This window comes from Equus asinus, chromosome 22 (genome assembly GCF_041296235.1).
Source record: "Equus asinus isolate D_3611 breed Donkey chromosome 22, EquAss-T2T_v2, whole genome shotgun sequence".
Lineage (NCBI taxonomy): Eukaryota > Metazoa > Chordata > Mammalia > Perissodactyla > Equidae > Equus > Equus asinus.
Window position 1 is genome coordinate 23,590,310 of NC_091811.1, and position 27,339 is coordinate 23,617,648.

Consider the following 27,339-nt stretch of genomic DNA (forward strand, 5'->3'; position numbering starts at 1 on the left):
CACTTATATTAGGAATCAAAAAAAAAAAAAAACCAGGGGCTGGCCCCGCGGCCCAGTGGTTAACTTCGCGTGCTCCGCTGCAGGCGGCCCAGTGTTTCGTTGGTTCGAATCCTGGGCGCGGACATGGCACTGCTCGTCAGACCACGCTGAGGCAGCGTCCCACATGCCACAACTAGAAGAACCCACAACGAAGAATACACAACTATGTACCGGGGGGCTTTGGGGAGAAAAAGGAAAAAATAAAATCTTTAAAAAAAAAAAAAAAAACAGACAAACCATAGAAACAGATAGTAAAAAGTGGTTGCCAGGGCCTAAGGGGTGGGGTCAATAGGGAGAGGTTGGTAAAAGGGTACAAACTTTGAGCTATAAAGTGAATAAGATCTGAGGATCTAATGTAAAACACAGTGACTATAGTTCATAACACTGTATTGTATAATTGGAATTTGATTAAAGAGTAAAACTAAATGCTATCACAAAAAAGATAACTATGTGAGGTGATAGATGTATTAAATAACTAGATGGGGGGAATCTTTTCACAATGTATATTCACATAAATTCACCATGATGTACATTTTAAATATCTAAGTATTTTATATGTCAACTATACCTCAATAAAGCTGAAATTGAAAAATATATATATGTAATAACTTCCTTTTTCAATTCACACTAATAGATTGCAGGTCAGGAGCGCTACCTATTGGCAACATTTCTAAAGTGCAGGAATAGTTTTTAGGGAAGAGAGTTAGTTTCAAGGTTGAATCTATAGAACTAAATACACGATGAGATCATCTATCTCAAGTATTAAGAAGTCAGAATTAGATTTCTAATTTAAAATTGTAACTAGCAAGCAAATCCTGACACAACTTTTCCCAAACTTCAGCAAATTTATTCATAAAGTCAAAAGAAAAGCACAAACTGCAAGCATATTGAATATCAACAATAACTTAAACCAATTGCAAAACTCTGGGAGTAATTTTTATTGATTAAAAGGAGAATTCATCGGCTTAATAATGCAATTTACTGTATACTTAGATTTCAGCACTTTAGAAGCTTTTTAGAGAGAGATAGAACCCATTTTATTAATTCAGACATTTATTGAACAACTATTTTCAGAGCATCTTCTAGGTGTCAGGAACTGCTCTAGGTGCTAGAGGTATCACGGTGCACAAGATGGGGGTCCCTGCTCTTGCGGAGTTTCTGCCCTATGAGTACATATGTAAAATAACTAAGAAATCAATTAAAAGTAAACTTTCAGATGGAGATAAGTCTTTGAGGAAGCAAAGCAAAATAACTGGACAGACTGATTCTAAGAGCCAGAGGGCTTTTAACATAGGGGGTCAGAGAGGGCCTCTTTGAAGAGAGGTTGAATCAATTAATAGTTACTGCATAAGAACCACTCAAAACCTTAATGGCTTAAAACAACAGACATACCCTATTTTTCATCCTTCTTTGAGTTGGCTGGGTCATTCTCCTCATCCAGGCCAGGTCAACTGTAGCTCAGTGATCCTGGAGGGCCTGACCCACAGCCTAAGGTATAAGCCCAGATGGATGGAATGGCCGTGCTTCTCTCCACAGGTGATGGCAGAGGGGTTCCCAGGAACAGAGGAGAAAAATGGGCTCATGATAAAGGGAGGTGGGTGGGAAGTTACATACATTAATGATGAATAACTAGTACTTTCTATCTTTAAGTGATTTCTAAAAATCAATCAATTTACTGGACACAGTAACATAGATTTACTTATTTGATCAGCGTGTTAGTCTCCCAGTGCTCCTGAAAAAATTATCATGAGTTTAGTATCTTCATATGCACAAATTTAATGGAAAGATGTTTCATGTTCATAGATGAAGACAATATTGTTAAGATGTCAATACTTCCAAAAGCATTCTACAGATTCACTTCAATCCTTATCAAAATCCCAAACAATGTATTTTGCAGAAAAAGAAAACTATCCTAAAATTCATGTGGATACTCAAGGGACGCCCAGTAGCCAAATAATCTTTAAAGAGATGAACAAAGTTGGAAGACTCACATTCCTGACTTCAAAACTTACTACAAAGCCGTGGTAATCAGTGTGTTACTGATAAAGACAGATTTACAGACCAATGCAATATAAAAATCAGACCAGAAATAAACTCCATATATATGATAAAATAGTTTTTGACAAGGGTGACAAACCATTCAATGGGAAAATGATAGTCTTTTCAACAAAAGGGTGTTGGAAAAGCTGGATATCTACATGCAAAAAAATGAAGTTGGAACCTTACCTTGCACCATATACAAAAGTGAACTCAAAATGGATCAAAGCTCCTAAACTAGGAGCTAAACCTATAAAACTATTAGAAGAAAACATAGGGGGAAAGCTTTGTAACATTGGATTTGGCAATGATTTCCTGGATATGACACCAAAAGTACTGGCAACAAAAGAAGAAAAAAATATTAATTGGATTTCATGAGAATTAAAAACTTTTGCATCAAAGGACAATGGCCACACAGTAAAAAGGCAACCCATGGAAAGGAAGTAAATATTTTCAAATCATAAATCTGAAAAAGGACTAATTTCCAGAATATACAAAGAATTCTTATAACTCAAAGAGTGAAAAAGCACAACTCAATTAAAAAATAGCCAAAGGACTTAAAGAGACAATTCTCCCAAGAAGACACACAAATGGCCCATAAGCACATGAGAAGATACTTGACATGACTAAGCATTAGGAAAATGTTAGTCAAAACCAAAATAAGAGGCCAGGCCAGTGGCACAGTGGTTAAGTGTACACATTCCACTTCAGCGGCCCAGGGTCTGCCAGTTCAGATCCTGGGTGTGGACATGGCACTGCATGGCAAGTTATGCTGTGGTAGGCAGCCTACATATAAAGTAGAGGAAGATGAGCACGGATGTTAACTCAGGGCCAGTCTTCCTCAGCAGAAAGAGGAGGATTGGCAACAGTTAGCTCAGGGCTAATCTTCCTCAAAAAAAAAAAAATAAGATACCACATTCAAGTCCATTAGAATGCCTATGATTTAAATTGAAAAAAAAAATCCAAACACAGATAATAAAAAGTGTTAGCGAGGGTGTAGAGAAACTGTAACCCTTTTTCATATGACAGTTCCTCATAAACTTAAACATGCAATTACCATATATCCAGCAATTGTACTTCTGGGTTATAACCCAAAGGATTGAAAGCAGGAACTCAAACAGAGTAGCATTATTCATAACAGCCAAAAGGTGGAAACAACCCAAGTATCCTTCAACAGATGACTAGATAAACAAAATGTTGTGTGTGTATATGCATACAATGGAATATTATTCGGCCTTAAAAAGAAAGGAAATTCTGACACATGCTACAACATGGATGAACCTTGAAGGCACTATGCTAAGGGAAATAAACCAGTCCCAAAAACCAAATCTTGTATGATTCCACTTATATGACGTTTCTAGAGGAGTCAAATTCACAGAGACAGAAAGTAGAATAGAGGTTGTCGTGGGTGGGGGTGGGGAGATGGGGTGAGGCAGGAATGAGGAGTTAGTATTGAAAGGGTACAGAGTTTCAAACAGGGAAGGTGAAAATGTTCTGGAGATGGATGGTGGTGATGGTTGCACGACAATGTGAATTCACTTAATGCCACAGAACTGTACACTTAAAAAATGGCTAAAATAGTAACTTTTATGTTATGAATATTTAACTACAATTTTAAAAAGCAGACTAGTTTATTACTACATACTTCTATAGGTTAGAAGTCTGACATGGGACTCACCGAGCTAAGGTCAAGGTGTTGGCAGGTTTGTGTTCTTTTCTGGATGCTCCAAGAGGTGATCCTTGCCTTTTCCAGCTTCTAGAGGCTGTCTACATTCCTTGATTCATGGCCTCCTGCTCCATCTTCAAAGCAACCTGCATAGTGATCCCCCTATCCTATCACTGCGTCTCTTTCTCTGACCATGGCAGCGAAAGATTCTCTGCTTTGAAGGGCTGTGGTGATTAGATTGAGCCCACACAGAAAATCCAGGATAATCTCCCCTATCTCAAATCCCATACCCTTAATCATATCTGCAAACTCCCTTTTAGCTTATAAGGTAACATATTCACAGGCTCTGGAGATTGGACATCACTGGGCATCACTATTCTGCCTCCCACAGTCAGTTCACCCCAACGTCACAGGGAGAGAGGGAGTTCTTCAAAACTACTCTTCTGGGGGATCTTCAGGCAGTCACTATACTAAGAAGACTCCCCATCTAACATGTCATTTACTATGTCTCTATTTTGTACTGTGCCATGCATTCTATTCTCTTCCTCTCTTAGGGACACATTGAAGCTCTCTCTCTCTCAATCTTGAAGCCTGTATCAAATTATGTTTAGTAACTTTTATACTCATAAGGTATTTTCTATGGAACAAGCTAAGTACTTTATGAACTTTGCTTCATTTAGTCCTGCTAATAACCCTAGGAGTTAAGTGCTATCACTATCCCCATTTAGGGGAATATGTCAAAACTGAGATACAGAAAAGGTTAAATACCCTGCCCAGATTCACCAGCTAAGAAATAGAAGAGGCAGGATGCAAAGCCATTCTACCTGATTCTAGAATCTATGTTCTTACTCACTATATCATACTGCCTTTCACTGTTATTTCTGCTATTTTATTCAGTCAGCTTATATGAATAATTTTGTCTCACTCATGCCATTGTGAGAACGTGGAAAGGATACCTGAACTGACTCAAAGGTGGTTGTGCTGAGTTTCTTGTTCTGGATGAGGAATCCTGGGTTGGAAGACAATAGGTATTAAGAGAGAACTTTTAGTGGCTTCTTTTCCTATGGATTTCAGGGGCTGAGGCTGTCGAATAAAGGCTTAAACAGGAGAGCCTGGGACAGCCTGGCTGAGTATGTCTGAGAGTTAAAGGCTAAGGGTTTGCGTTGTGCTGGACACATGTGCCTAAGGGGAAGCCCTTCCTCACTGCAAAGTAAGTAAAAATCATTTTTATATCACATAAAATTTTGGATTACACAAGCTTGTAAGAATCACTAATTCCATTCACCATTTGCTAAAGGGTTTATCTCTGAGGCACACACCAAAACAGAGATTCCAAAACACCTTAACACTGCTCCTGGCAGAATCATCAGCTTGTGAAAAATACAGATTCTAGGATCCAACCCAAGATCCAGTAATCCAGACTCTCTAGAGGAAGGCCCTAAGAATTTTATTTTAAGATACCTCAATAATTCTGATGTAGCTAGTCCAGAATTGGCACTTCTTAATCTACACATTGGGCAATCCAATAAAAAATACAGCAATAATACTGTGCATTCAGATGGAAAGCATGGCAAAACTTACACTTTAATATTCTGTCTTTTCAAACTGAATGATTTCAAGATCTTCACCAAAGTCTCATGCTTTTGTTTCCAAAAAGAAAACTCACAGTCACTTAACCCAACCCCTTGAGTACGCTAGGAGACAATCTGTAAATAAAAATAAAAATAGCAGGTGAAAACCAAAATTTTATGTATAGATGCCGAGAGTCTTCTTATGTGGAGCAAAAAGAAGATATTATTTGCCTGTGTCATTATAAACAGGCTACATGGCTGTTAAACATATAAAAAAAATTTGAATTCACTCATAAGAGAAATAAAAATTAAAACTATAACTCATTTATCAGATTGGCAAAAATTTTAAAAAGCTTCTCAACATAGTTGGTGAGGCTGTAGGGAAAGAGGAAAAATCATTGCTGGTAGATTTGCCAATTCATATAACGCCTATAGAACATAAATCTAACAAAATGACATATGTGCTTATCTTTTGACCTAGCATTTCCTCTTCCCAGAATTTACTCTGAAGATGTGATTCCAACCACAAGGAAATAAATATGAACAAAGTTAATCATTATAGTATTGTTTGTATTCCCAAAATATTGAAACAACCTAAACATTACTTTCTAGGAGAGTAGTTAAGTAAACTATAGTGTACCCATCCAAGGAAGTACTAAGCAACTGCAAAAGAGAATGAGGAAGATCTCTTTGAATTGATATGGAATGATCTCCAAGATATAATCTTAAAGGGGAAATGCATAAATGCTACCATTTTTGTAAGAAAGGAAGAAGAAAACAACATGTTCATATATCTGTTAATTTTTGCAAAAACAAACACAACACAGATAAGCCAGAAATTAATAAGATTAGTTACCCACAGGAAGTGGGTGGAAAGGGGGTTGCAGGGATTGGAGATTGGCAAGATATAGCTTTTTGTATAATTTTGACTTTTGGTATCATTTTAATGATTCATATACTCTAAAAATGAATAAAAACAAAGATGGGGAATAAAATAGAAATTTAAAACACACAAAAGAAATAAAGCTAATTATGTTTCAAATAAATAGCATAACCAAACTAAAATAATTCACCTTGGAAGATATTACTTTGGCTATATGCACTCAATCTAAAGACAAAAAGTCATTGCAAATAAATATTAAATTCTAGTTAGTGTTATTTTGCCCCCAGTGATAAGTAGCAATTCTGAAACCACTTTCAGATTTTTAACATTGGGCAAATAAGTAAATATATGGAGCACAGTGGGAGTCAGATTTCTTAAAATTGAATAAGATAACTGTAAATATAGAAAGGGGAAAACTGTCATGTGCTCTTGAATCAGAATGTAGGTATCAGTAGGAGCTCATGGTTTTTAAGAGACACAAATATATGTTCATGTGTGTGCCTGTGTTTTTCTTAGCTCTGCCGGCTGAAAAAACCTAAAGGAAATAATACCACAAGTAGTAATGTGCATAACTACTTCCAAGAAATTGCTTTCTAATTACCACTCTGCACTAGAAGAAACTAGAGATCCCTGGGAATATAGTTGATTCTACCCCTGAGACAATAAAAGTAGCAGATGATCTTAAAATACCTTATTGGGCTATAAAAGAAGGATAGACTTAAAAAAAATGGAGACATAACAAAATGACACAGGAGCTAGCCTTAAGCTTTCCCATTGGACAATTTCAGGATTATATGAGCATCAATGTAAATAATAACAACAATGAATTATAGCCTACCAAATGAAATATGAATCTAAAGTCTATACTTTAAGAAAGAAAAAAGAATGAAAGAAAGAGAAAGAGAGAGAAAGAGAAAGAAAGAGAGAGGTAGGGAGAGAGGGAAGAAGGAAGGAAGAAAGAAGAGAAAGATCTTCCTTACCTTACTAAGACAATATTTGAGTGCAGAAGAAATGATAGAGTTAGAAAATGGCTGTTTTTGCCACTTTCATAGTAATTAACAATCTGTTTAAACAAGAATCATCAATGGATGCTAAAAGTAGTAGGTGAAATTTTAAGGAACAGAGTCTTTACATAGTCTCAAAGTTTTCTCCACAAATTACTTTTCAATTACCAAGGAAGAAATAATCATTTTAAAGCAGAGAAACCTGGCAGACACCACCTTAATCAAGTGATCAAAACTAACATCACCAATAGTGAGACAAACCAACATCATTACCTTCTGATCTCTGCTTCACTGAGAAAGACACAACATCATCTTTGTGGCATTTCTCTCAAAAATGCTTTCCACCTAAAGCTAATCATGAAGTAACTTCCAACATACTCAAATTGAGAGACATTCTGCAAAACAACTGGCTTGTATACTTCAAATATTTCAAGGTTATGAAAGACAAAGGAAGGCTAAGGAACTGATCCACATTAAAGAAAACTGTATAGCTATTGAGGCATAAAACTAATGCAGTGCATGATTCTGGATGGGATCCAGGACCACGCAAAAGTCTTATCTATAAAAGGCACTAATGGACAATTAAGTACATTTCCATGTGACTGTGGGTTAGATAATTGAGGCTTTTTGTGTTAAATTTCCTACTTTTGACTACTGTACTGTGGTGAGACAATGTCCTTGTACCTAAAAGATATACTTTAAAGTATTTCAAAGTAAAGGAGCATCATATTGCAACTTACTCCCAAATGCATCAGAAAACAGATATGGGTGTGTATGTGGGTGTGTTGGGGTGTGTGTGTGTGTGTGTAAGAGAGAGAGAAAAAACACAAATGAGAAAACAATTGGGGCAAAATGTTAACAATTAGTGAACCTGAGTAAAGGATACGCAGGAGTTATTCCTACTATTCTCACAACTTTTCCAGTGAATTTGGAATTACATCCAAATAAAAATTACCAGAAAAGCTGTTTAAAAGTGATTGAATTAAATGATTGCTATAATTTTTCCCCATTCAAAACTCCATACAGCTGGGATTCTGATTTTGAAGATCTGGTTTCAATTTCAACAAGTATAGTTTTTAAGCCCTTATAGGCAATATTTTACCTGTCCCTACATTGAAATTTCCTAGGGCAGTGTTAAGCAAACATCAGTGCAAAATAAATAATAGCCATTCTATAGGTGAGAGAGAGAAGATGAGTTTTACTGGAAGCTGAGAAGGCAGTTTCCACAAAGGAAGAATATCTTCCAGAGAAACTTGGTTTTCTGTACAGTTTTATATCTTTTTAGAACAAAGAACACAGATTAAACATGCCCAGGATACATATTCATCAAAATTTCAAACAGATATTCAGCTGGAAATTAGTACATCAACATGACCCTGCTGTCCAAGAAAGAGAATTTATCCTCGGGAGTACTAAAATGTGTGTCACCAATAGGGCATTACTGAGACAAATATTGTAGGATGGGAAATATGCATTCTTTTCTTAAGAAAGTGTAATCTTTTACTTTGAGATAACGTTTAATGCACTCTTTACAGTAATAGTTAAAGCAGATGTACAATGTATGTTTGACAGGCCATAAGTCAGGCTTCTTTAGCTCAGACTGAATCAGTTTTAAACCAAAATGGCTACCCCACATAGCTCAATATGTGAAAATCTCTTGTTATGATACCAAACCTCTTAATCTCAAGTTCATGAAATAAGACAATCACTGAGATATCAGTGTTGGAGATGGAGAAGACTTTATTCAAATGGTCCAAAACAAGAAGGCAGGAGGATAGGTCCCCTCAAATCTGCCCTAATGAAAGAAGAAAGCAGGGGGTCTTTTTGGAGCTAAGGGGCTTGGGAGGAGGAGTTTTGGAGAAACAAAGGGGAAATTCATGTTTCTTTCACTCCAGATAAGTCCATGGGCAATCAGACTTCTGGATGTCAACAGCAGCTGGGGCTGTTTATCTGGTGATCATAACTTCCTTAAAAGCATTCTTTTTCTTTTGCAATACAAGCTCATACATCCTTGTGACCCCTGAGTCACCCTTCAGGTTAAACAAGAAAACAGCAAATTAACAACATTAAATTTTTCTTCTGTGTCTGTATTGGGAACAAGGTCAAAGGGTAATCATGTTCTTACTGAATATTTACAGTTACTTTCAGGTACCTGGCTTCAGTTATTTACTCCTTTTGATCAACAATCTTTCAATAGAAAGCACTGATGATCAAGATATTGTCCCTTGGTGCAAAGGTGATTGCTGCCTGCCTTTGGTCCATCATGTCCGTCAGTTCTAGGCTTTTATTTTATTGACTTGCCCAGTTATCCACATTCAGGGGAAATAGTCATGTATTGTGGCCAAGCATAACAGTATATGTCAACAGGGAAGCATTTCATAGGTTACGTAACATCAATTATCTTTAGATTATCACACAAACATTGGAAATGTGATTTTGCATGACTTCCATGACTAGTTTAAAAGAATAAGTTCTAGGCATAGTCTTTGTCAGGAAAAGAATTCATCCAGAGTTATAAGATTGATCAACTATCTCAAGTTTTTGAGCAATCATCGCTCTAGCCTGCATTCCAATCTTACCAAAAAAAGGATTTAAATGAAGAGATATAAGATTGGAAATACAGACCTGGTCCAGTCTTGGGACACCTATCAACAACAGATGCCATATTATCATCCTGGTTTGGAGGTATTTGTCTTAGTAAGTCAAAATCAGGTGTGAGAAATAGAAGTTGAAATCCACCCAGGCAGAGAGACCTTTTTTCAAATGAGAAATGTGAATCCATGAGTCCATGCTCTTTAATTTTTCAGTGAATGGATTGCTTTTAACCATGCACTTTATCCATGGATTGGTTAAAAGTACTTGATATAGTCCTTTCCAACTGGGCTGCAGAGAGTCTTTTAATTGATGTTTCTTCCAATAAACAAAGTCTCCAGTTTGAACTCCATGGTCCTCCTGGGAGCTCATTGTGAAAGAAATCAGCTACCAATCTTTCGTTTCTTTTGTGTCTCAATGAGACCTTGACAATAATGTAAGATATCTCCTTTGTGTAAAGTTGGTTCATACATTCCTTCATCTAATTCCATATGTTGTCCTGTTATTATTTCAAAAGGAGACATCCAATGTTTACCAAAGGGTGTAGATCTAAGATTGAGGAGCACTAACTGAAGAGCTTTTGGCCATGAGAGAGTAAATACTTCTGACAGATTTGTCAGTTGAGTTTTGATAGTGCTGTTAGTTATTTATACCAAACATGAGGATTGGGGATGATAAGACTTGGTAAGAGTTTCCCAAACAGGAGTTATTCTTTCCAATAATAATTTGCCTACTTCTAGGACCATTGCTCTTCTACAACAAAAGGTCTCAACCCAATGTGAGAACATACAGATCACTACTAAGATATAGAAGTGTACCTTGAGATGTTTACATTTGAACAAAGTCCAATTGCCATACCTCAAAGGGTTCCTTAGGAAGAGGAAAGTGGTCTTGTGACCCATATAGTGTTTTCCTGGATTATATTTAGGCCATATAATACAAGAAACCTATGCTTTATGAGCCACTGTGGGTGAAGGTTTCAAAATAATATGGTTCTCCCCATAAAATAATCTTTTCAGGTGCCCAATGAGTTAATTGATATATATGCTGGAGCAGTAGCAATTGTGCTCCAATAGACACTATGGGTTTTTTATCGGGCCCAAACCACATCTGTGTGGTCATGTGAAAAATTCCCCCTTCTCATTGCCTTATTTGTTTCTCTTCTTCCATGGCAATTTCTTGAGCCTATAGAAGGAAATCTTTCATTGGGTTAGCAGGGTTAAGAGCAGTAGGCATTCTCAAGGCTGGAAAAGATCTCCAGCCCAGTAATGTCCCTGCTCATCTTTTGAGTAAGATCCATCTGTAAACCAAATTAGATAATAAAATGCAGCCATGGTCATTTTCCTCCTGCTATACTGGAAGAAATGTAGTAGGGTTACAATAATGACTAGAGTTACAAGTGATAACATTATACCAGGATGCATTAGAAATTTTTTCAGAAATTTTATATAATTTCTAAAACACATATTTATAACCTACAGGCATACAAAGATATTCATACAGGAGGCTAAGTGTCACTTATTTGACAATACTTCCCATGTAATTTAACATACCAAACAAGCCTAATTAGTTTAATATCTCCTTCTTTATAAGAAGAAACCAATTGTTTGAGGTGTCCCAGGTGCCTGCTGAAAATTCTTATAGTTGCTTATGTCAAAAGAAAGACTTCACTTAGGATTTGAATTTTGGGAAAGCTTGTCAAAATGTTAAAACACTTAGTCAAACAAGATCATAGGTCACTGTGAAATAATGCTTAATTATCCATTTAACTATGGTGACAATTAAATATTTTCAGGAAAATGCATAAAATTAAATAGCTGTAAGAAAAACCTTAGCTCTTATGATTAAAACCTAATAAAAAACAATACAGGAAATTAATTTTGATAAAACATAAAATACCTACCATTCTGATAGACTACTCAAAAGTAAATAAAAAACGTTTCCATAATCTTTTTATCAAGAGCAGACTAAAAGCCCAAGAAAATTATCCTTTAAAGAGAAAGAAAACTAAATTCTAATTTTTGTACCAGCTTATATTTGATATTAAAACTATTCACCTAATTAAATTCATTTCAATCTTAGTCAACTTGACCATGCACAAAACTCCTTCCTCGGGCTTCCTGTTCCACAAACCTTCTATAATTTTCCTTTTTACATCCAGAATTTGTTCCATATCTTCCCTCTTTTCTAGTACTTTCGGACAAAAATTTCTGCATTCCTTACACCTACCTTCTTTACTAGAAATATGCTTCTTACTTTCCTGGAATACAAAGATGTTTCCCTTACTAATTTTCAATGGCTTTAATCACATATATTAATTAGAACTTTTAGCCTTTAGAAACTTTAATTTTTAGTGAAAACTAAGAAATAAGAAATTATGAACTGTCTTTCATATCAACATTCTGTGTCTTGACAAATTTATAAATACTTTTTATAATTTCTAGAAGCATGGTACTTCATAGTAAAGTCTTTTAATAGAGTACAAGACTTGTTTACTAATAGTCCCAAACATCTTTTAGTTTCTCTGTAATAAGAAGCCAAAAGTAGATAAACCTATATTTAATCATTAATGTCTAATATTTTATCTTATGTGGAAATGACCTAGATACTCAATAAATTTCTATCATTTAGCTTTGTTTAACAAAACTCTAATGTTTCAAGTTATCAAAAAGTTTTGAAATTATTCTTAGTACATATATACCATAACACATAATTATGATTAAAAGTTCACCTAAAAGTTTTATCTTACCTGCATCTATTTACTTGTTTCCAATAATTATGTTTAGATTGCTTACAAAAACTTCATGAGATATTAGACAAAATGAGCTATTATTTTAAGCTATTATTTTTCCTGACTAATTTTTTAACAGAAATAACATCAGCTCATTTAACTACTAAACCCAGGTGGAATGAAGATTGCATGTCTGCATAATAGCCAATGCTGATAACCTTAAGGACATGCTTATTTCAATCAAACCAACAAATTTAAATAAGCTTTCATTTACTGAAGATTATTTTATATCACATTCACTTGAAAGATATTTGAGTTCGTTTCTATTACATTTATGTAAGTACTTACTTTAAGCCAATTAAGTAGAGCTCTTTTAGAAATTATACAATCCAGAGGCAGAAAAATATCACACGTATATAACAAATTTATAGACACACACATAAATACACAGATAGATGTAACAAAAATTTTATAGCCTCCATTTGTAACATTTTCCTTAGATTTTTGGGCAAGTGTGCTTTCATAACAGTCTGCATCACAAAAAGCTTTTCCTCCCTTTTTTTTTTTTACTTCAGTCTCAGGAATCTGGGAGGATCTAGATAATTGCTTCCAGAGAGGTCACAAGATTTTTTAGATAAACAGAGGAAGTTAACTATTTATCAAAGTACTGACACCCCCCCCCCCATCCAATTATATTGTCTTTAATTTTCTTCTTTCCCTCTGGGTACATAATTTTATCTTAATTTAGGGAATAAAGCCAAAAAAATCCCTATCAGGCTTTGAATATCAGCTCCCAATTTGGCCAAATTTCTGATCATACATTGCTAAATCCTTTTAAGTATCTAGTCAGGTTTCAGCCAAGACAAAGAGTACCTATTCCTAGCAGCAGTAAACAACTCCATTAGTTTTTAATTTTAGTTTCCCCCTGACTGTTTAGGGGTAGCAGTTTCCCAGGAAATCTCAGTCTCATTAACTTGAGGAGGAGCTCATCTTAGTCCCTCCTTCACAGGTAGATAATGGGAGTGTCAGTAAAGATGATTTAATAGACTTTCCCTTTAGGTACCTCTTATACCAATTTTTTTATTAGATTTTTGCAACAAAACTTTCAATAAGGTTATTTTGGAATTTTGAAGCCTTTGGTTTCAAGTGCACTTCTTAAATGATCTTACCTCATTGGAACATTCCTTCTAATGGCCAATGCAATTCCCTTGAGGCTGGCAGCAGTCTGGTAGGACTCTTAGCTGCCATTGGGGTGCAACCCAAATTTCTTTCTGACCATCTCTGACTGCAATGGGGTACAACAAAATTTTTGGGCCCCCCCAACCTGAGGATTGTCAAACCAAGTCCTCAGGGGGTAAAACAAGCTTAGTAAGGTTATGCTGTTCTTTGTAAATATTTACAGCTTCCAGAGCCTTTAATTTTTGAAGAATTATGTCAGAAGGTGGCACTCTTTACTCTAGTTATTAAATATTTCTCCGTTCCATGGCTCTTAAGCCTAGTGGACAAAAGACAAATTTTGAAAGTTCAAAGGAGCCCCAAAGTGGCCACCATGATTTTAAATTATCCTGGCTGTTTTGATGCAAAGATGCAGCCATTTACAGTTATCATCATTTTGTTAAGCACTTGCAAGTATCCAGAGTTACAAGAGGAGGCTGCCCATTCAAGAATTGGCCAGCTTTTAGAAGCATGATTCCCTGTTTTTAATTTTTAACTATAACTTCTGAACAATTTCTAAGGACAGGGGTCAGAAGTGTGCTGCTTATAACTGTCACTTCCAAAATGACATGAACACTCATTTATGTGTCTTGGTTTCTCTCACAAGTATCCTAAAACTACTGTGGGGGCTTGGACCACTTGATGACTAATCTATATGTGTGCATCCCTGGACAAGCTTTTAGTTAATTTATGTGAATGATCACAATGCAATTTCCTATGGGACCACTGTATGTCATGAGGCTCAACTTAAGACACTTCCATGAAGTTCTCAGTCACCTGAGAATACCTTAAACCTGTAAGGAGCTGGTATCCCTTCTTTTCAGAGATAAATGAGTTCAGTCTCTCATTTTGTTGTTAAATAATTTGTTCAGACTTTATAGACACAATTCTTTCCAATTTAAAGCCAAATTAAAAGATCAGCCTGCCGAATTCACTCCAAAGTTCCCCCTAGCCTCCCCTGGCCTAGGAAAGTCCCCATAGTTCCTCTTACCTAGCATATTCCCTCAGGTTTCTCTTACCTAGAATATTTCCCTTACATTTCTCTTACCTGGGATATTACCCCTAAGTTCTTCTTACCTAGGATATGTACCAATACCCCCTTAAGACATCTAGTCTTAAGACTTGAAACAGTTCAAATAAAAGTGAGAACCTATGACTTAAATAAGAATGTCTAGATTTTAGCAAAACTCACCAGGAGCACCTGAAGTGTGGAGTGAAGCTGGAGGGGCTCAATGAGCTCATGTTGCATGGAGCACCAGTTTGATGTAGATTACAGGTGGTCTCTGGTGGGTTTCTCTGAAATCCTGCTGCCCTGTTCCAAGAAACATCAATGCAAAATAACCAATAGTCATTCTATGGGTAAAAGAGATAAGGTGAGTTTTGCTTGAGTCAAGGTGAGGATTATAACTCCAGAAGGCAGTTTCCACAAAGGAAGAATGTGTTCCAGAGAAATATGGTTTTCAGTACAGTTTTAAACCTTTTCAGAACATACATTAAGCTTGCCCAGGATACATGTTCATCAAAGTTTCAAAGTGGTATTCAGTTGCAAATTAGCAGGTCAATGTGACCCTGATGTCCAGGAAAGAGAACTTATCTTCAGGAGTACTAACATGAACATTACCAAAAGGATGTTCCTGATAGAGCATTACCTATACTGATGTCCTAGGAGAGGAGGTATGCATTCTTATTTTAAGAGAGTGCATTATTTACTTTGAGGTAATGTTTAATGCACTCTTTACTTTAATGTTTAAAGCAGATATGCATTGTAGGTTTGATAGGCCATAAGTCAGCCTTCTTTAGTTTAGGCCAGATAAACTTTAAACCAAAATGGCTACCCCATATACCTCAATATGTGAAAATCTCTTGTCACAAATTATCTCTGAATTCTCTACTCCACCCCAACCCTAAAGACCAAATATTTAATACCAAGGAAATCCACGACGTACATGTAGAAATGAACTAGAAATTTTGCGTTGAAATAACTAATGTTTAACTTACATAAATTGACCCACAGAAGACTCTCAGAGCCCAGGGGGAGTATTCTTTGATTTTATATTTTTCAGTCACATAAATTGTTTCCATTTAGCACAATCTTTCTCCTCAACCCCTATGGTCAAATATTAATAACAATAATAACAACAGCAACAAATAGCATAGGTCAGGCAGTGTTCTAAATGCTTTACATAATTTAAATGATTACATTAATGTATTAATTATGGAATTTATTATTACCATACAACTATCCTTTTGTTTTAGAAAAGAAAACCAAGGCACAATGAGGTTAAGTAATCTGCTCAAGGGCACTGTGATATTGTGATTTATAAGAAGAAATATATATTTGGTCTTTGTCTCCATTTGTAGCACAGAGCTACTGAAACCGTTAGAGTTGCCTACAGGAAGAGAGCAATAAAGGTGTCTTTTGTTATGCTGATGAGGTTATTTTGAGACCACATCTAAGGATGGGAGTTGGTTGCCAGGAGAACCAACCATGTGTTTAGAGGGTTGGAATTTTCAGTTCCACCACCTCACCTCCAGGGGGTGAAAGGGGCTGTAGGTTGAATAGATCACTAATATTAATAATTTAATCAATCAGGCCTATGTAATAAAGCCTCCATAAAAACAAGACGGTTCAGAGAGCTTCCAGATTTGGGAGCCAGAATGTTTCCATGTGCCACCATGCTGAGCCCCAAACTCCTCAAGTACAGAAGCTCCTTTGTTCAGCTCCTCACCTTATGCATCTCTTCATCTGCCTATTGATTCGCGGCCTTTAATATCCTCTGGAATAAACCGGTAATCTAGTGAGTAAACTGGTTTCCTGAGTTCTGTGAGCCACTATAGCAAATTACCCAAACCCAAGGAGGAGGTTGTGGGAACCTCTGATTTGTAGTCAGTAGGTCAGGAGTACAGGTAGTAATCTGGACTTGGAATTGGTTCTGAAGTGGAGGGCAGTCTTTTGGACTTTGAATATTAACCTGTGGAATCCAATGCTGCCTCCAAATAGTGTCAAAACTTAGTAAATTTGTAGGTGTCAGAATTGCTTGGCAGTGGGGGAAAACCCCAACCCAGCAGAACTGGTGATCAGAAAATTTAGTCGCAAAGCTAGGAAGTTATGGGCTGAGGTTCAAACTCAGACCCTCTGGCTCCAGAATCTGGGCTGTTCATACCTATTGCATGCCACTTTTTATGGTTCAGCAAGATCCTTCACATATTATCTTCTTCTTTAGCTTCCACAGGGACACAAACTTGACTGAGGGGCAGATGTTTGAACCTGAATGCATTAATTTCCTTCCTCGTAGCTGGGGAACAGCCAATCTCTATGTCCAAATGCCACTTTCCCAGTGTGTATTATGTTAGATACAATAGACCAGTTCTGGTACCTTAAAGTGAGTCAGAGTGGGTGAGCTGCATCTCCCTTCAGGGCCTCCAGATCTTGATCTCTGTTTTCATTTTGATTTAATCATTCCTCCTTTGAAGACTCTGATGCTATTTCCCCATTCAAAGGCATAAGAGTGAAAGGGCAGGGTAGGATGGATAGCACCATGGAAAGCACTAGATGGTAGCTGGAAGTGAGACCAGCTTCCTCACTGACTGACTGACCCATTTCTCTGAGCCTCAATTTCTTCCCTTATGAGAAGTCAAGTGAATTTAGAGCTAACCAATTTACTAATGGGTTTTATGGACATTCTCTCTTAAAATGGAACAAAGAGTTCTTAAGTCACAAAATTAAAGATTAAAAAGGATAAAACATGTAAAAGTGTTTGTAAATTTTTAAACTGTATACAAGTATGAGTTACTATTAACAGTCATTACTACTCAGGTCCAAGACCAGGAATTATATAATAGTCATTTCTATCTGCTGTAAGATCAGTAGAGCAGAACTGGTTACAAACTGACATCTGAGTTCAAAGATTAAGAACTTATCAGATACACAAAAAAATCCTATAGGACTCCTTATCTTCCCATAATCATAATTCAGGAGACCATTACAGATGGACTAGTAAGCTTTATTTGGCCTAATAGATAGAGCATAAAAAGCAGCATGAGATAATCTAGTGATTTTCACTGTCTTCAAGTGAAGAGCAAATTCCTAGGCACAACTGAAAATTTTCATCTGTTTAAATTTGAAGAATCTGCTTGCGAGTCATGCAAAACATCCTGGTTTTCTAAGTCAAGAAGCACACAGGACCCAAAAACTAAGTGAGACATTTAGAATTTGCTAAGAGATCTCCATGTCTTTAGAGAGACTTTCATGGCCTTACTATAAGGTCTCTGTGACTTTAGTGTGAGATCACTGGAGCTGACATTAACCTGAATCACTGAGGTTTAGCTTTTTGGACTTAATAGAACTTGGGAAAGGGACTAACATTAGTTAGGGAAACACTTTAGTTCCAATGAAGCCCATAACAAGAAAAGCACAGTTTCAGTGTTTCACTTTATGAGCACTGGATGGACAGAACGATTTTTACTTCCTATGATGTCTCTTAGGAAAATCACAAGACAAAACTTTCAAATGAAAAGGTAGCTACACATGCAGAATACTACAAAACTCTGAAGAAAGAAATCTAAGAATATGTAAATAAATGCAGACATATTCTGTGTTTATGGATTGAATGCCCAACACTGTTAAGTGTTCAATTCTTAGCAGCTAATTCCCAACTCAATATATAGATTCAGTGCAGTGTTAATCAACATCCCAGTAAGTTATTTTGTAGATATTTCAAAAATGTATTCTAAGTTTACATAGAGAGCAAAAGACCTAGACTAGCCAACACAATACTGAAGAAAAAAAACAAAATTGGAAGAATTACTAAAGCTACAGTAATCAAGACAGTATGGTATTGACAAAAGAATAGACACATAGATCATAGAAACAGACTAGAGATCCTAGAAATAGCCAAATGGGTTTTGACAAGGGATCAAAGGCAACGCAATGAAGAAAAGATGGTTTTTCTTAAAAATGGTGCTGAAACAACTTGTTAAAAAACAAAATTCAACCAAGTCAATTTGAAGATCTAATTGGCTTTATTAAATGACTCATGTATTGGGCAGCATCCCATTTAGCAACTAGAAGGGCAGTCTGAGGGATGTATAAAATGGAAGATTTTTATATGAAGATGGAGAATGGGGTAAGAAGGTATTAGCAAAAGAAAAGAAAGGATTATTTCAAACCAGGACATCTCCTTCTGGGAGAAAGAGAATAGCCAGGGTTATATCATGGAGATTACTTCTTCTTCGTCTGAAGGATAGAGAGGGCCCACAAGACAGATTATCTCACTTGTACTGACCAGAAAATTCTAGATGGTTGATTAAGATTACATTTCTGCAGAAGGTCAAAACAGCAATTAGACCAGGTATTAAATCTAGGTTTAGTGTTACGGGTTTTAGCACAAGTGATGACATTTTGGGCCTGTGGCTGTTCTCTTTAACAAACTGAACCTTCATATGCAAAAAAAAACAACAACAAATTTGAACCTAAACACAAACCTTACATCTTTCACAAAAATTAACTCAAAAGGAATCATAAACTAAATGTAAAATGCAAGTCTATAAAACTTGCAGAAGAAAACGAGAAAATCTAAGTGAGCTAGGTGGTGAATTTTTAGATACAACACCAAAAGTGTGATCCATAAAAGAAAAAATTGCTAAGTTGAACCATATGAAAATTATGTTCTGAAAAGAATCCAAGGATAAGCCACAGACTAAAGGAAATTATTTGCAAGACACATCTGATAAACGACTTGTATCCAAAATATACTAATTCTTAAAACTCAACAGTAAGAAAACAAACACAATAAAAAAATGAGTGAAAGATCTAAAAAGACACCTCACCAGAAAAAATATTGAGATGGCAAATAAGCATATGAAAAGATGATCAACATCATATGTCAATAGGGAATTGCATAGTAAAACAACAATGTGATATCATTACACAAATCTTAGAATGGCTGAAATCCAAAAAAAACTGACAATACCAATTGCTGGCAAGGATGCAAAGCAACAACAACTCTCCATCATTGCTGGTGGAAATACAAAATGGTAGAACCATTTTGGAAGACAGTTTAGTTTGGCAGTTGCTTACAAAACTAAACATAGTTTTACCATACAATCCAGCAATTATACTCCTAGGTATTTACCAAAGTGATTTAAAATTCTATTTCTATGCAAAAACCCACATGCAAATCCTTATAGCAGCTTTATTCACAATGTCAAAAACTAGAAGCAACCAAGATGTCCTTCAGTAAATGAATGGATAAATAAACTGTTATACACACATATAATGGAAAATTATTCAGTGAAAAAAAGAAATAAGTTATTGTCATGAAAAGATATAGATAAATTAAAGTGCATCTTGCTAAGTGAAAGAAGTCAATCTGAAAATGCTACATACTCTATGACTCCAATTATAAGACATTCCGGAAAAGGCTACACTATAGATATGGAAAAATATCCATAGTTTCCAGGAGGGAGGGGAAGAAGGATTAAATAGGAGAAGCACAGGAGATTTTTCAGAGTGGTAGAACTGTTCTCTATGATACTGTAATTGTGGCTACATGATACTACACATTTTTCAAAACCCATTGAATATTAAAAATCATTTAGGAGTTTAGGAAAATCTCCCAGTGGAATGCAGAATGTGACAAAACAATCTAACTGTGTTACAAAGCATGAAACAAGCTCACTAAAGAGAGTAGGGAGAAATGGGTGCAGACGTACGTAACTTAGAAAATGAGTAGAGTTTGTAAAACAAAGGCAAAAGAAACTACATACGCACTGCAAGATAGTTGATAACGTTGTTTCCCATAGAGGTACTAGATTAACAATTCTGATGCTTTTGTACATGTACACTGGTACTGAAAAATTGAGTAAATGGATGGCAGATGAGGGGAGCCAGGTTTCACACTGTTGGAGTGGAAGTGTGCAGATAAGCAAGAGGAGGGGGCTAGAATGATCCATGTGTTAACGGGTTAAAGTTGGAGACATCAGTATGAATTTATGTTCAACTTAATATAGATATAGATGAACCACTATTTTTACACACAGAGATGTTTATATGTAAGTTTATAAACATGAGTTTAGTAAGGGACTAGAAGCAATGACACCTCAGTAGTAATGAGCATATCTAGCACCCAGATCTTGGTTTCTAATGCTATTGTCCAGTGAAAGGAATTAAGCCTGCTTGTAGAAATGGCCAATTCTTGGACTGGGGCAGAAAATATACAAGATAAGCCTGAAGCCCTTTGTAGTACCAGAAAGTAAGGAAGGGTTCATTTGGGGGGGAAAAAAAGGAGCGGTAAGGGCAAACCTCCCATGCATGCAGAATAATTCCAAATAGTTTATATAGATACCTCACCCTCAAGCATGTGGAACATAACTCTCCACTCCTTACACTATGAAAAGGATGGGAAAGAATAACTTCACAGTGGAGAAACCTGACAAACACTGAGTCAGGCTAGTGATCAAGGTCAGCATGAATAGTGATAAATTATACTGATAGTATGTACTCTTGATATGATGTAATGAATACCATGTTAACTTTACCTGTCTGGTATTCCAACCAAGAATCCCATAGGGGTTGGTGTCAAGATGGCAGCATAGGAAGACTCTGAAATCACCTCCTCCCATAAGCACAACCAAGTTACAACTTTTCTTGGAAGAATTGTCTCTGAAAGAGAACAAAACACTGGACAAAAAAGAATCCCCACAACAAGGGACAGCCCTGACTGAGGCAGAGATTCCTGTATGAAGAGAAAAAAGCCACCTTTGCAAGCCATGGAGCATCGCAGGCAGGCAGGAGCAAGCCTAAGGTACACAGCCTTCCCTGGAGGAGTGGAGGACCCAAGCTGGAGTGCATTCCTGCTATAAGCATCCTTAAAACTCAGCACAACTGAAACGAGTCTCATAATATCTGGCTTTGCTAGCTATAAACTACAACGAGGAATACAACTAGAAAAGATATCAGACATCAGTGGAATAAAGTTATCTCTTAAAGGGCTCATGCACAAATTCACCCATTTCAGAAAGCAACCTAAAATCACCAGAAAGAAAGGTTCATAGTCCTTTGGTGAAAAGAGACTCACATCATAGGCTCTGGGTGCATCTCAGTGAGAGGTGAGACCTCTCCACGGACTAAGACATTGCTGGCAGCCATTATTGTGACCTAGTACTGGAGGGCTAACACAAATGCTGGCAGATGCCATTGGACTTCTTCCCCTAGCCTGTTAGCCCAGGGTCTGCTCTGCCCACTAAAGCACAGATTTAATCCAGCTCAGCTAGGGCAGGCAGCAGCCCTAAGGCCTAGCTCCACCCAACAGCAAGCCCTTGGGCAACTCTTGGGCCTACATAGACTGGGTACCTGGATCTTCTGCAAGCAGACCAGTGGGTCTGCCCCTGTGGGGTAGGATAGAGTATGTGGGGCATGGGGGCAGGGTGTAGGGACCTCTGAGTGGGGCGACTAGGTACAATCCAGAGGATCAGGATGTGTATACAAGCCAGGACTGTATTTACAGTGTGTGTGGACCTGTACAGTGTGTGTGAGCCATGCGGCTTATTGGCAACAGAATACCTGTGTTTATCAATCACATAAGGGATTGGCCTCGCCTTCCAAAGCCTGAAACTATGGGGTGCTCTCATGCCTGTGACCACCCCACTCAACTGCAATCCTGCGAAAGTTGACAACAGCCTTGCAGGCCAGAGGCCTACAACAATTGTAAGCCCCTGAGCCTAGCAACCAGCCACACTGGGGGTCTACTTACTTAACAGAAAAACTGCAAGAGGAACGTGCTATTAGACTTTGCAGCCAACTGTGCTGGGGCTCTCCAAACTCGATAAAGTGACTGTAGGGTCGATAGAAGCCCCCCATAGCTGAGCATTACAACCAGCCAGCCAGGGGACAGCCTAGATTCCCTGGGCATCTGCAGCAAGATCAACTCTCCCACAACAGAAGGACACATGTAGCCCACACAGGGGTCACTCCTGGAACATTTGGAACCAGTGAGACAAGGGAAGCATGCTGCTGGGCCTCAAAAAGATGTCTCTTACATAAGGCCACTTCCTCAAGATCATGAGACATAGCTGACCACCTAAGACATAGATATAAGCACAGAAAAGGAGGCAAAATGAGGAGGCAAAGGAATATGTCCCAAGCAAGGAAACAGGACAAAACCAAAGAAAAAGAACTAAATGAAACAGACATAAACAACCTACCCAACAAAGCGTTCAAACAAAAAATCATAAGGATGCTCACTGACCTAGGGAAAAGAATGTGAATCATCACAAAGTGAATATGCCAACAAAGAATTAGAAAATATAACAAAGTACCAATCAGAAATGAAGAACACAATACTGGAAATGAAAAGCTCACTAGAAGGATTCAATTGAAGAGTAGATGATGCAAAAGAACAGAACACTGAACTGGACAAAAGACTAGAGGAAATCACCCAAGCTGAACAGATAAAAGAAAAAAGAATTAAAAAGAATGCTAACAGTCTAAGGGAACTCTGGGACAATATCAAGTGCACTAACATTCGTATTATAGGTGCACCAGAAGAGAAAGACAAAGGGGGCAAGAATCTAGTTGAAGAAATAATAGCTGAAAGCTTTCCTAACCTAAGAAAGGGAACAGACATCCAAGTACAGGAAGCTCAGAGAGTGCCAAACAAGATACCCCAAATAGGCCCACACTAAGACACATTATAATTAATATGTCGATAATTAAACATAAAGAGAGGATCTTAAAAGCTGTGAGAGAAAGGCATCAAGTGACATACAAAAGAAACCCCATAGGGATAGCTGCTGACTTCTCAGCAAAAACCTTACAGGCTAGAAGGGAGTGGCAAGATATATTTAAATGGTTGAAAGGAAAACACCTGCAGGCAAGAATACTCTATCCCCCAATGTTACCATTCAGAATGGAAGGAGAGATAAAGAGTTTCCCAATAAAGGAAAAATTAAAGGAGTTTGTCACCAAGAAACCAGTTTTACAAGAAATGCTAAGGGGACTTAATTAAGTGGGAAAGAGAAGACCACAAATAGGAATAAGAAAATTATTTTTTTTAAAGGCAATAAAATCACTGGTAAAGGCAAAAATACAGTAAATGTCCATTCACCTAAGAAGATAATATGAAGGTCAAAAGACAAAAGTACTAAAATTACCTATTTCAATGGTAAGAGGATACACATACACAAAATAACAGGTTAGATATTATATCAAAAACATAAAATGTTAAGGGGCCAGCCCAGTGGCCAAGTGGTTAAGTTCACGCATTTCACTTCAGTGGCCCAGGGTTTTGCCAGTTCATATCCTGGGCACAGATATGGCACCATTCATCAAGCTATACTGAGGCAGCGTCCCACATGCCGCAACTAGAAAGACCCACAACTAAAAATATACAACTATGTACCAGGGGGACTTTGGGGGCAAAAAGGAAAAATAAAGTCTTTTAAAAAAGCAACAAAACACAAAATGTGAGAGGAGAGGAGTAAAGGAGTATAACTTTTAGAAAGAGGTCAAACTAAAGAGACCATAAACTCAATATAGATTGCAATCTATGTAGATTATTATATATGAACCTCGTGATAATCACAAACCAGAAACCTACAATAAATACACAAATAATTAAGAGAAAGGAACCCAAAAATAATACTAAAGAAAGCCATCAAACCACAAGGGAAGAGAGGAAGAGAAAAAGAAAGGCACAGAAAAGAACTACTAAAACACTCAGAAAAAAGTAACAAATGGCAGTAAGTACATATTTATCAATAGCTACTTTAAATGTCAATGGACTAAGTACTTCAACCAAAAGGCATAGGGTGGCCAATTGGATAAAAAAACAAGACTCATGCATGTACTGCATACAAGAGACACACTTCAGACCTAAAGACACTCACAAACTGGAAATAAAGGATGGAAAAAGATACTCCATGCAATTGACAAAGAATGAAAGCTGGGGCAGCAAGACTTATATCAGACAAAACGGAATTTAAAACAAAAACTGTAACAAAACAGTCCTAACAAAGCAGTACACTACAAAATAACAAAAGGAACAATCCAACAAGAGGATATAACACTTGTAAATAACTAACAACATAGAAGCATCTAAATATATAAAGACATTATTAACAGACACAAAAGGAGAAATAGAAACAAAATAATAGTAGGTGACTTTAACACTCCACTTACTGCAATGACTAGATCATCCAAACAGAAGATCAATAAGGAAATATTGGCCTTAAATGACACATTAGACCAGACAGACTTAGTAGGTATATATAGAACATTGCACCCAAAAACCACAGAATACACATCCTTTTCAAATGCGCATGGAACATTCTCCAGGATTGATCACATATTAGGCTACAAAACAAGTCTCAATAAATTTAAGAAGATTGAAATAATACCAAGCATATATTCTGACCACAAAGGTATGAAATGAGAGATTAACTAAGGAAGAAAATCAGAAAAGCCACTAATATGTTGAGATTAAACAAAATGCTACTGAACAACGATTGGGTCAATGAAGAAATCAAAGGAGAAATCAAAAATTACCTGGAGACAAATGAAAATGAAAATATGACATGGCAAAATCTATGGAATACAGCAAAAGTGGCTCTATGAGGGAAGTTTAGAGTAGTTCAGGCCTACCACAACAAACAAGAAAAATTGCAAATAAACAATCTAACAGTGCACCTAAAGTAACAGGAAAAGGAAGAACAAACAAAGCCCAAAATCAGTAGAAGGAAAGAAATAATAAAAACCGAGGAGAAATAAATGAAATAGAGACTAAAAACCAATGGAACTAAGAGCAGTTTCTTTGAAAAGATAAACAAAATTTAAAAACCTTTAGCAAGACTCACCAAGAAAAAAAGACAGAAGGCCCAAATAAATAAAATCAGAAAGGAAAGAAGAGAAAATACAACAGACACCTCAGAAATACAAATGATCATATGAGAATACCATGAAAAGCTATATTCCAACAAATTGGATAATCTAAAGGAATGGATAAATTCTTAGAATCATACAACCTGCCAAAACTGAATCAAGGAGAAATAGAGAATTTGAATAGACCAATCACCAGTAAGGAAATTGAAAGAGTAATCAAGAACCTCACAAAAAATAAAAGTCCAGGACCAGATGGCTTCCCTGGTGAATTTTACAAAATATTCAAAGAAGACTTAATACCTATCCTTCTCAAACTCTTCCACAAAATTGAAGAGGAGAGGAGGCTTCCTAACTCCTTCTACAAAGCCAACATTACCCTGATGCCAAAACCAGACAAAGACATCACAAAAAAACAAAATTGCAGGCCAATATCACTGATGAATATTGATGCAAAAGTCCTCAACAAAATACTAGAAAAATGAATTCAGCAATACACTAAAAAGATCATACACTATGATCAAGTGGGATCTATTCCAAGGATGTAAGATGGTTCAACATCTGCAAGTCAATCAATGTGATACACCACATTAACAAAATGAAGAATTAAAATCACATGATCAACTCAATAGATGCAGAGAAGGCATTTGACAAGATACAGAATCCATTTATGATCAAAACTCTGAATAAACTGAGAATAGAAGGAAAGTACCTCAACATAACCAAGGCCATATATGACAAGTCCACAGCAAATATCATTCTAAGTGGAGAAAAATTGAAAGCTATCCCTCTAACAGGAACCAGACAAGGATGCCCACTTTCACCACTCTTACTTAGCATAGTATTGGAAGTCTTAACCAGAGCAATCAGGCAAGAAAGAGAAATAAAAGGGATTCAAATTGGAAAAGAAGAAGTGAAACTGTAACTAGTTGCAGATGACATGATTTTATATACAGAAAATGCTAAAGAATCAACTAAAAAATGTTTAGAAATAATAAATGAATACAGTCAAATTACAGGATACAAAATCAACATAAAAAGTCAATTGCATTTCTATACATTAACAACAGATTAGCAGAAAAAGAAAGTAAGAATACAATCCCATTTACAACTGCAACCAAAAGAATAAAGCATTTAGAAATAAACTTAACCAAAGAGGTGAAAGATCTGTACACCGAAAACTACAACACCCTAAGGCAATCTACAGATTCAATGCAATCCCTATCAAAGTCCAAACACCATTTTTCACAGAAACAGAACAAAGAATCCTAAAATTTATATGGAACAACAAAAGACCCCAAAAAGCCAAAGAAATCCTGAGAAAAAAGAACAAAGCTGGAGATATCACACTCCCTGATTTCAAAATATATTCCAAAGCTATAGTAACCAAAACAGCATGGTACTGGCACAAAAACAGTCAGACAGATGAATGGAACAGAATCAAGAGCCCAGAAATAAACCCATACTTGTATGGACAGCTAATTTTTGACAAGGGAGCCAAGAGCATACAATGGAGAAAGGAGAGTCTCTTCAATAAATTGTGTTGGGAAACTGGACAGCCACATGCAAAAGAATGAAAGGAGACCATTCTCTTACACCATACACAAAACGTAACTTAAAATGGATTGAAGACTTGAATATAAGACCTGGAACCATGAAATTTCTGGAAGAAAACATAGGCAGTACACTCTTCAACGGTGGCACACTTTCACATACCATGTCTGAC

General features: G+C 36.7%; 1 long non-coding RNA gene across 8 annotated transcripts in view; it reads right to left on the bottom strand.

Moving 5' to 3' along the window:
- The window catches only part of LOC139041568 (uncharacterized), an 81,349-nt gene that overhangs the window by 24,481 nt on the left and 29,529 nt on the right, over nt 1-27,339 (bottom strand). For 3 of the 8 annotated variants that reach the window (XR_011496977.1, XR_011496974.1, XR_011496976.1), the window contains 3 exons: nt 14,931-15,050; nt 5,324-5,448; nt 3,755-4,751 (listed from right to left, as the gene is read on the bottom strand). This is a non-coding gene — a long non-coding RNA (uncharacterized lncRNA). Of the gene's footprint in view, nt 1-3,754; nt 4,752-5,323; nt 5,449-5,479; nt 10,292-14,930; nt 15,051-21,277; nt 21,402-27,339 lie in introns of those variants that run through there. The other 5 variants (XR_011496978.1, XR_011496975.1, XR_011496979.1 and 2 more) reach the window with 4 other exon arrangements.